This window comes from Vipera berus (assembly GCF_964194415.1).
Source record: "Vipera berus genome assembly, chromosome: 1".
Lineage (NCBI taxonomy): Eukaryota > Metazoa > Chordata > Lepidosauria > Squamata > Viperidae > Vipera > Vipera berus.
Window position 1 is genome coordinate 203,850,469 of NC_138202.1, and position 12,080 is coordinate 203,862,548.

The window sequence follows — 12,080 nt, forward strand, 5'->3', positions numbered from 1 at the left end:
TCCAAGGATCGTTTCAATTTTAGATGAATAGCAATGACTAAACTAGCATATGACATTTTTACATGTAGCAATCAGTATATATTAAAAACTTAACAAATCAGAAAAAAGTCCATGAATGCAGTTTAGTTTTAATTTTAATCTTATTTCTCCAACAGGTACATGCGTGTGCATACACACATACACAGACATACCAGGCAGTGAAGCCACTCTGTCCACTCTACTTAACAACATTTTCTCCATGTCACAAATCTGTATGACAAGCAGAAAAGAAATTTTAAGAGGAAGGAAGATATCCCTGCAAGGATAATGGCATCCCCTTCACCATAGAGAATGGATCCATCCATCATTTGGGATTTTCTTCTAGTACAGCTAAAGTCAGCCACAATTCAAATAAGGAAATTCTTTGACAGAAGATCTGCTAACAATCAAACAGCTCCAAACCTAGAGAAGCTAAACTGGCCTCCCACTCCCACTCCCACTCCCACCCTACCCCACCCCACCCCTCACCTCAAATCGACATACTAAATTAATGGAAATTCTGTATAGGAGAAAACCATTCTCTTTTTGCTTTTAAGGAACGTATTTCATAGTGGTGAAAATTTTTTTTAACAGTGTATAAGTAATTTGGCTGACCCAAGTGTCGCGTAGCAGAGTGAGCGCCTGCTACTCGTCCCAGCTTCTGCCAACCTAGCAGTTCGAAAGCACGTAAAAATGCAAGTAGAAAAATAGGGACCACTCCGGTGGGAAGGTAACAGCGTTCCGTGCGCCTTTGGCGTCTAGTCATGCCGGCCACATGACCACGGAGACGTCTTCGGACAAGCGCTGGCTCTTCGGCTTTGAAACGGAGATGAGCACCGGCCCCTAGAGTCGGAAACGACTAGCACACATGTGCGGGGGAACCTTTACCTTTACCTTTTATAAGCATAAGAAGCATATTGCTTAGCATTTCCTGCTTTGAATTTTTCATGGCTAGAGTTGAGGTGGAGGGAAACGGATTAAAATATATCAGGATTTAAAGCATTTCTACTACAATACACCCAAGGTATTTTCTCTCAACTGGAAGGAGTTCTTTTGTTTCACTAACTTACCACTGTTGCTGTTTAAGGAGGAAATACCTTGAAAGTGAGTACTTGTCTAAGAATAAGCTCCATTTAATTCAGTGAGGATTATTTTTGAGTAGAAATAAACTGTTCTCTCAAGTATTATTTTCTTCTCGGAGGGAAAAGCAAGACACAAATCTAACTTATTTGAATTAAAGAAACAACTATTATATAGGCATGCCTTACTTATCAATCACACTTGGGACCAGGGATTCTGTGCTAAGTGTTGCAGTTTCTAAGTGAAAAATCATGTCATCTTGGATTTATGATGTCAGTTCTACTTCCATTGTAAATGGATTGCCATGGTTAAGTGAGACATTATGGGACTGCCACTTGCATTTTCACTTCCACATTCTCCATTAATTCTGTTTGTTGTTAAGTTGGTTGTGTAGATCACAGATGGCAATTGTGTGATTGTGTGACATTGCAATAAGATATGAGGAGTGTAGCAAAGCTGTTTTCTCCCAACTATTGTTAACTTCGAATGATTGCTAAACAAGGCAGTTAGTAAATGAGGACTACAGTACTGGAATGACCAAAACCAGCTTACTATTTCAGTTCTATCCATAATAAGATGACTTGCTGAATGGAAATGAAAAACATGTTATTTTTACTGCATATGTGTTGTGACCATCCCACCAGGAATTAGTTTTAACCTTAGCTTAACCATAGCCCATTGACTTTGGTTAGAGAAATCTGTTGAGTGTCTCCACTTTGCTCTTTGAATGTCAACCTCATCTTTAGCTGTAGATATTGTCTTCCCTCCTTTTGGTGGGATATGTAATCAAAGGGTGGCACTCTCCATTGTTTTCTACGAGGTACATTCCTGACATACAACAAACTCGAGATGATACCTCTGCTGAGAGCAGGTTGTTGATTCTAATATCTCCATTTAAACATATGCAGCCAACTCTTTTCAAAAAGTACATATTCAGCTCTACTTGGATAAGTAAGAGATGGAGAGAAAACAATTTTGAGATAATAGCCCATAACAGTGAAATTGTGTCAATAATTGAGCCTGTCAGAGTTCATCTCAGTTGTTGTTCAATTTCTATAATACAAGCTATTTTATACAATGTTCTAGTGGGAACGATATTGAACATTTTTAGATTTTATATTCACAGATAAACATGCTATGAGACTGAAGACAGTCCAAACCTTCACTGAAATAGTTTCTTCTTACTGAACCTTATCAGTAAAGAAATGAGATAGAACATTTATGCATATGTAAACTAAAATGTTTTTACATATATGCCTGGAATTGGGAAAAAAAGATTTGCAATGCTTTGCAAAGACTGATTAAAAAAAAAACTTTTCCTGACATCTGCTGGACTCTACTTTGCACCCACCTGTCAGGGCAAGGATGAATAATTAGTCATGAATTTCCTAGTATTTTTTTTCACTATTGCAGGGAATACAAATGGGATGGAATAGACATGCTGCAAAGGGCCCCATTCAATGCAGTCAGGCATTTATGTTTTATTAATAATCACCTCATGTAACATGTACGTATGTATTACAGTGATATAAAAATTGCATAAGATTATACAGTTCAGTCTAATCTTTTTCAACCAGAAACTGGCATTTTATTTACTTGTATCCATGAAATTGAGTATTCACAGGATCTACTTGGCAGCAATAACTCATCATGGGTCCAGCTCCTTTTCTACCTCCCAAATCTTGTCATCTTTGGAAGATCCTCTGGAACAGATTAGATTAATTGCAGTGCAGCAGGAGAAAAAAGGAAAGTCCAGATGACATATGATAGTATTCCCCTGACATATCATGTAGCCCATCAATTCCTTAAAAAAAGGGGGCCATTTCTTCAGGCTCTTTACCAGTCTGAAGTGCCTCCTTCCTGAAACTGGAAGTAGGTCAATTAGAGCATCAAAAATTAGGTCTAATTTATAGGTGGTAAAACTTTTTACAAATTTAGCTGGACTTGTGAAGACTTCATGGAGGTGCCTATGTTGTTTTTTTGGCAGCGGAGAGAAAGTGGTTTCCTGACTTTAAGAATGTTTTGGCTTCCCAACCTGGCTTATATCTTCAGAATTCTCTGGAACCCTTCCATCCAACTAATCTGCTTAATTTCAGAGCCCACACAAGATCAGCCATTACTGTCACCTACTCAGACATTTATTAATGTAGAAACATAATCATTTTCGATATTTATCTTCAGTTCTTGAGTTTATAATACCTACCCTAACAGTTAAAATACAATTTGGTAAATTAAAAACATAGTATGATTTTGTGTGGATGTATATTCAAATTATTTTACAAAGAAATTAAAATAAAAAACTGACATAGACATTAGAATTTACTCCTCCTCTTTGAAAAGGATTCAAAGAGCTTCTTCATAACAGTATGTGCAGAAAATCAAAATAGAAAGTTCTATATAATACTCCCCCAAACCATAATGAATGACAAAGTTTAGGGAAAGCATCAGGTTTTTTTTGGGGGGGGGGAATCAGCAATTAGAGCAAAAATAGGAAACCTGTAAAATAAATTCTCTAATGACTGCTAAGAAAAAAAAATTGCAATGCTTGGTGTCTGTAATTATTTTGCTTTCTTTTCATCCTTTTTAATTTATGGATTTTGGGATCACCTCTCTCACCCGTCATCGCAAACCTATACATGGAACACTTTGAAACCAATGCCTTAGACAAATCTAAACACAAACCCAAACTCTGGCTTAGATATGTAGAATGACACTTTCGTAATTTGGCCACATGGGAAAGAAAAACTAGACAACTTCCTCACACATCTCAACAGCCTACACCCCAAAATACAATTTACTATGGAAATAGAAGCCAACAACCAACTCCCCTTTCTGGACGTCCTAATCTACAAAAAACCCAATGGTTCCCTAGGACACACCATCTACCGGAAAAAAACACACACCAACCGCTACTTAAACGCAAAATCCCATCACCACCCGGCACAGATCAACTCCGTAGCGAAGACCCTCATCTCCAGAACCAAACGCCTAGCCGACAAAGACCACCTGAAAACCGAATTACACACTCTCACTAACGTATTAATTTCCAACAGATTCCAAAGAAGCACTATTACCAACCTAATCCAAAGGGAGACACCCCCCAAGAACCAAGACACAGAACAGGACAACGGCATCGCCCTCCTCCCCTACATTAAAGGCACCACAGATAAAATCAGCAAAATTCTCCACAAACACAATATCAAGACAGCCTTCGGCACTGACCAAAAAATAGCCAACATCTTAAGAAACCCCAAAGACAAGTTCCAGCTTGAAAACCAAGGAGTCTGTAAAATACAATGCAAAAACTGCCCAGCCACATACATTGGACAAACTAATAGGAGAATAAATGCACGTACCACAGAACACAAGAACGCAGTCAGAAAAGAAGAAAAAACTTCCACCCTTTTCCAGCACCTTAAAGCAACAGGACATGAAATTGACTTTGAAGGAACGAAATTAATCTCCCAAACTGAACACTACAATAAGAGAATAATTATGGAAGCCATCGAAATAGAGAAACACCCCGACAACATGAACAAATGTGACGATACCTCCTGCCTCCCATCTGGAAACTAGCCCTAGTCAACAAACGAGTCCCAGCCACAAAAACCGACACCGGACCCACAACAACACAGGACGGCACCACCAATCATCCTCACCAGACTCAAACCCAAACCCACCCCATAGATGAAATGCAACCACCATGCAGAAGCCAAACCACGGCGGCATCTCCAGCTGCTGCACCCCCTCCCAACCCCCACACAAAGCAAACTGACACACACCATGAACACAAAGCCAGACCGCAAACTCGGAGCCAAACCAGAGCCTGGGATGTTACACCACAGCCTTCTGCTCAGGACATTACATCACAGAACTCAGGAGGTTACAATACTAAAGCTTGGGATGTCACAACACAGCCAACCACCCAGGATGTTGCAGCCCAGAACTCAGGATATCACTACACTAGAGCTCAGGATGTCATCACACAGCCCATCACCCAAGTTGTTACAACACAAAAGACTAATGGGCACACAGCCAATACCTCAGCCACACAGGATGTTACAAAACAGCCGACTAAGCTGCAAACAATAACTCCATCATCCAATCAGGATGTAACAACACAGCCAACCAACCCGCTTACAGCAACAAAGCCAGCACCACACACAACCCCACCAATATTTATAGAGAGACGGCAGCTCCGATCACGCTTTGCTCGCACAAGCACGAAGCTGAAGACACCAGCCTGAAGATGACAAGTGGGACCTCGTCGAAACGTCGCCAAGACACTCTCAATCTTACATGGGAAAAGACCCAAATACGCCAAGACCTACATACCTGTACCCGTGAAAATCTACGAACACACACACACACACACACACACACACACACACACACACACACAGTGAGAAATTAAAAAGAACCACAACTGGTCCAGTGATAGCTTAAAGAAATGTCATTAAAAACCAGGCCAGAACACTTAGTCTACATATAAATCTACATATAGTGTAAAACACAATTGATTCATCAATGCAATAAAGTTTATGTCACATTTGTTTGAGTGTAGTCTGTTGAATAGGAAACTATAATGATCATCATTATTAAAATTATCATTATTACCTTTCACTTCCCTCTGTGACCTCCTTATTTACTATCCTCACCCACTCTCACCTCTTCATGAGAAAGCATATGTGACAAATATACCTTAACTGGCATATGGCTCCATGTATCTAATATTGTATACTCTTTGAAAAGTTATGTAATCATGATCATAATTCATCTTGTCAGTTGTCCCAGAATGCTTACATTTGCTGCAATCAACTTGCAGATGACTGCCTAGAGACTGAAAATTTCTCAGTGTCTCATCAATCAAAGCAGGCATTTTGATGTGATATGAGGCAGTTCTATAGCTTATTATTTACAATTTACAAATCAGATATCATCCATATGCAGCGGTCAAAAGGTTTTGATAGTTATATTGAATTTTGCTTTACTAACTTATAAAAATTGACGAGAGGGGATTGCATCATAAATCTACAATGCCTGGCCTGTGTTCAGCTAGCTCACAATGGGAAATCTGCAGATGTTGTTAAAATGCAGTTATGTATGTAACTTTTCCCCGGCCCTGAATTAGAGGCTGTGGTTATTTTTCTCACTTGATGGCGGAAAGTTTTTTAAACTGGCCAAAATAGGCCTGGAATGTTGTCTACTGCTATAGGAACCATTTCCCCAAAGAAGCTTTGGAAGAAGTTTTGGAACTTGTGAAAACATCCATCTCTTTGCCTCACAGATTGCTCTTCTTTTGATTGATTCTTGTTTTTAGTATTTTCAGTGCTCTCAAATGGAGACAAAATAATGTTTATTTTGTTGAATAGGAGACTGCAGAGAAAGGAATGTGATTCTAAGTACAGCTTCAGATAAAATGTCACTGGCAAAAAAGAAAACATGATTGATGCCAACTTTCAAGTAAGAGAATGGCAATTCAAAATATTTTGTATGCACATGCCAAAGCTACTAATTTTCTTCTCCACTGAACTTAGCTGCTAATTGCCACTGTCAAAAATAAATTGTAAAAATCTCATGCCACTCTCAGTAAATCTGAAGCAAGTTAGCACCATGAAAATGGGGGTGGAAGGAAAAAAATGTTGTTGATATTTGGGGGGGGGGATGCAATTTGTTTCAGCAACAGAGATGTGACATTTAAATGAATGTGCAATTTACCATGAAAGAGCAGTAGTCTTTGAGAAAGTCCCAATTTGCTCTAAGCAAAGGGTTGCCAAGAAAGAAAGACAAATCATTATGGATCGCTTCCTTTAAAATACTGACAGTGATTTTGAGTAATTAAATGATTGTGAATTCTGATATAAACTAAATTTGATCCACATCTTCCAGAACTAATCTGCAAATCAGAACCAAGACTGTAATTCTCTTCCTCAGCCTTTCTCCAGTTAAGAAGGCTAAACTATCTACTTACCAGGAAATAAATGCAATTTAATTCAATAGATTCAGATATAAGTACACCTGCATAAGAGTACAAATTATATTATCCACCGTTCAGCTATCTCAAAATATATTGAATTTTTTTTATCAGTTTGTGGTATAAGAAAGAATAGAGAACGGCATTGAACCTTGTGACTTTATAGCAAAATTAGCCTTCAGGAAACATTTAGAAATGGGCATTTTGAGAGGAAGTTTGAGGAAATGCAGGTGTAAATATATAAATGTCAAGCTGATTCATTCACCTAATTGCTTAAAAGGGAGGAACCACAACTGAGAAAACAGTTGATGGGGAAAGAATTAAGAATTTCTATAATCTATGAAGCCTTCTAGGTCTCCACTAAAGAACAATAAAAAGATCAGGAGATCTTGCAGCAAATATAGATTGATGACTCTCTGAAAATTATGAGTTATTTCTACACAAAAATATAAAATATACATACAGAAATTACAGTATTCCCTCGTTTTCACCTAAAGATGCTACAAATCAGGAAAATGCTTAACCAATCTCTTGAAATCTATATATAACTTTAAGTTTTTGGTCTTGTTAATTGTAATGGGAAATCTAATACTAGGTATGGATACAGGACAGATTAGAATAGACATAGACAAAAAAGTTTAAAATCTAGGTTAAATTTCAATTGTAGAACTTGCTCCCTTTCAAATTTAAAAATAATAGGGGAAAAATGTTCAAACCAAGGTTTAAGTTGGTTGGTTGGTTGGTTGATTTATTTATTTATTGGACTTATATGCCGCCCTATCTCCCGAAGGACTCAGGGCGGCTCACAACAATAAAACAGCTATAAAAAACAGTAATACAAATATTAAAAAAGAATTAAATTACAAAGCCCCATAATTAATTACTAAAACCAATAAAATTAAAACAATATTAAAACCCCCCATCCTCAGCCCAGGTCGGCCAGTTGGAAAAGATACGTCTTTAGGTCGCGACGAAAGGACCGGAGATCTGGGGACATCCAAAGTTCTCAGGGGAGCTGATTCCAAAGGGCAGGTGCCCCAACAGAGAAGGCCCTCCCCCTAGGGGTCGCCAGCCGACACTGTCTAGCCGATGGCACCCTGAGGAGACCCTTTCTGTGTGAGCGCACAGGGCGGAGGGAAGTCGCTCCTGGCAGCAGACGGTCCTGTAAGTATCCCGGACCTAAGCCATGTAGGGCTTTATAGGTAAGAACCAGCACCTTGAACCTCACCCAGAGGACAACCGGCAACCAATGCAGCTCACGCAGGAGGGGTGTAATATGGGAGTATCGGGATGCTCCCATCACAACCCGCGTGGCCGCATTCTGCACCAGCTGAAGCCTCCTGGTGGTCTTCAAGGGCAGCCCCATGTAGAGAGCGTTACAGTAACCTATACGGGAGGTACCGAGTGCATGAGTGACTGTACGTAAGGCATCTCGGTCCAGATAGGGGTGCAACTGGCGCACCAGGCAAACCTGGGCAAATGCCCCCCTGGCCACGGCTCCTATATGATGATCTAAGTTGAGTCGTGCATCCAGGAGGATGCCAAATTTGCGCGCCCTATCAACGGGAGGCAACACCTCTCCCCATAACCAAGGATGGTAAATCTTGGACAACATGTGATGCCGACATGTAGAGCCACTCGGTCTTGGCCGGGTTGAGCTGGAGCCTGTTCTTCCCCATCCAGATTCGTACCACTTCCAGGCAACGGGACATCACGTCGAGGGCATCACTGGGTTGGTTCAGAGTGGAGATGAAAAGCTGGGTATCATCAGCATATTGATGATACCTCACTCCAAAACCGTGTATGATCTCACCCAGTGGCTTCATATAGATGTTGAACAGGAGAGGAGAGAGGACCGACCCCTGAGGCACCCCACAATCAAGGGACTTCGGGGTTGACCTCTGTACTCCTGCCAACACCGTCTGCGAATGGCCCGAGAGGTAGGAGAACCACCGTAAAACAGTGCCTCCCACTCCCAACCCCCGGAGACGTCGCAGCAAGATACCATGGTCGAAGGTATTAAAAGCCGCTGAGAGGTCCAATAGGACCAGGACAGAGGAATAACCCCTATCCCGAGCCCGCCAGAGATCATCCACCAGCGCAACCAATTCCGTCTCCGTGCTGTACCCGGGCCTGAAATCCGATTGGTACAGATCCAGATACTCAGTTTCCTCCAGGACCAATGGGAGCTGCCGTGCCACCATGCTCTCAACAACCTTCGCAAGAAAGTGAAGGTTGGAGACAGGACGAAAATTATTCAAAATAGTTGGGTCCAGAGCAGGTTTCTTGAGAAGGGGCCTCACCACCGCCTCTTTCAAGGCGGCAGGGAAACACCCCTCACTCAAAGAGGCGTTGATCACTGCCTGGAGCCAGCCTCATGTAACCTCCCGAGCCGCATAAACCAGCCAGGAGGGACACGGGTCCAATAAACACGTGGCGGCACTTAATCTACCCATTATCCTGTCCACTTCATCCGGAATCACAGGGTCAAACTCCTCCCAGATAATATTGGCCAGACCTGTCGCTTCCCCCTCGTCAGATACTGTCCAATCGGAGTCCAGACCAGTCCGAATCTGAGCGATCTTGTCCAGCAGATGTTGACTAAACTCCTCGGCGCGTCCCTGCAAGGGATCTTCCCCTGTCCCTTGATTTAGAAGGGAACGGGTCATCCTAAACAGGGCGGCTGGGCGATTATCTGCGGACGAAATGAGGGAGGCAAAGTAAGTACGCTTCGCCTCCTCCATTTCCACAAGATAAGATCTCGTAAAAGATCTTAACTGTGATCGGTCAGACTCGGACCGACTGGACCTCCAAACGCTCTCTAGGCCCCTCCTCCGGCGCTTCATCTCCCGTAGGTCCACGGAAAACCATGGGGCCCACCGGGATCTGGGTCGGGTCAGAGGCCGCAAAGGAACAACGCAGTCGAGACCCTCAAAAGCAGCCCGTTGCCAGGAGTCAACCAAGGTCTCGACCGGGCTGTGGGAGAGGGAAGCAGGAATCAAACCAAGCACTGTCTGAAACCTTTCTCGGTCCATCAAGCGCCTGGGGCGGAACCACCTAGTCGGTTCCACCTCCCAGCGGTGGGAGGTGGCATGACGGAGGCCCAGCCACAGGAGATGATGATCTGTCCATGAAAGGGGTTGTACAGATGGAGAAACCTCACCCAGATCATTAAGCCATTGCCCGGAGATAAAAATAAGGTCGGGCGTGTTTCCCCCCTCATGGGTCGGGCCCTGAATTATCTGGGTCAGGTTCATGGCCATCATGGAAGCCATGAACTCTCAGGCCACTCCTGATGCCCCCCCTAGGGAAGGTAGGTTAAAATCTCCCAGCACCAAAAGTCTGGGAAATTCCACTGCCAATCCCGAGAGAGCATCGAGTAGATGCAGAGCCATTGCCACGCAGTTGGGAGAAAGGTACGTAAGCAACAGGTCCAACTGACCACCAGGGCCCCATCTTAAGAGGAGGGACTCACATCCACCTATCTGAGGGGCAGTGGCCTCCCGCGAACAAAGGGCCTCCTTGATAACAACCGCCACCCCGCCGCCCCTACCCTGAGCCCGAGGCTGATGCAACACACGGAAACCTGGAGGGCATAAATCAATCAGAGGGACTCCTCCCTCTGAGCCCAAACATGTCTCCGTAATGCATGCCAGGTTATTGTAATGCCAAGACATTGTTCAGCAATAGAGCAAAGAAATTCATATTCTCCATCATATCTCTAGATTTCTTGATTGCCAGAGGTTTAGAGAATTACAGAGGACATCACCTTTTATATATGTCTGCTACTACATACATACATACATGAAAGTAAGCTAAGGCTATCTTCAATATGAACACACCAAGAAGATGCATGGTTTCCTTCCAGATTCTTGGAACATACATTTCTTTCCCTTTCTACTATATTTTGCTTCTGCCAAATATAAGTGTTATAAGTACTTTTGTACACACAATTTGTCTTTTCAAAGGCTATTGTTGTTAAGTCAGTGTTTGATGTATATATAGTATATTCTGCAGTTTTGTATGTTATCCTAAGTTGAGGAAACACAGGCTATTTACTGAACACAATTTTAGGTTGGTTTTGTTTTATTTCTTCCTAATTAATTAGAGATGAAATCATTAGCTTGTCACATATGAAACAGAGCTAGCAAATGTCTTGATGGAACTTGATCAAAGGGACTTACTATTAAGTAAATGAATTTAGAGTGCAGCCTTTTGGCAATTAGGTCTGTCTGTTTTTCTTCATAGTAATTAATATGACAATATGTGGTTATTAATATTATATTGCTACTAATGTATTCAGAGTGGCCACCACCACCTATTATTTTAAAGTAGTTTTTAAAATGTAATACATACAAGCAATAATATAAAACAGATAATATATTAACAAAGTAAAAATCACTGTTTCATAACCTCAAATTACTTACTAAACCTCACTGAAAGGTATCTTTAGTTTCTAAAGAGCGAAGTTCTGAACTGTGATTTGTTTCTGGATCAAAATTTGAGTATCACACTGGAAACGTCTTGTTAGTATTTAGAAGTGAGGCTGAGACTGCTTAGACATCTATCAAAGTAAACTATTGTTAAAATAATCTGAGTATTAGCATCCTTAAAAATCATCACCAGCACTTTAAATTAAACCAGGAATTAAATAGGGAGCTGATAAAGTTCAACTTCTTAAACCAGACAGATATTAGTCCTATTTTCAATGAATAAATACTTTCTTATCCATCTTCAAATGTTTTTATGAAATACCCTATAACACTGTGTTTATTTATCTTGAAAGTAATCAAAGTAATAGTAAGAAAGTTATGAGCTCCATAATTCTATAACCTTATTTGTTCTGTTCACAGTAGTTGAGATAAAGGTCAATACATGATATAAGAGTATAAATCCCTTTTTCTGCACAAGAATATAGCTATAAAATTTCTCAGGCTAGTTCTAGAAAAATGTTTCATTTACAGATAGTGGCTAAATTCAGTTTCTCACCCTTGGGGAGGCAGCCTCA

General features: G+C 41.2%; 1 protein-coding gene across 3 annotated transcripts in view; it reads right to left on the bottom strand.

Annotated features, from left to right (window-relative positions):
* The window catches only part of PLCB1 (phospholipase C beta 1), a 497,164-nt gene that overhangs the window by 21,889 nt on the left and 463,195 nt on the right, over positions 1-12,080 (bottom strand). The window lies entirely within an intron of this gene.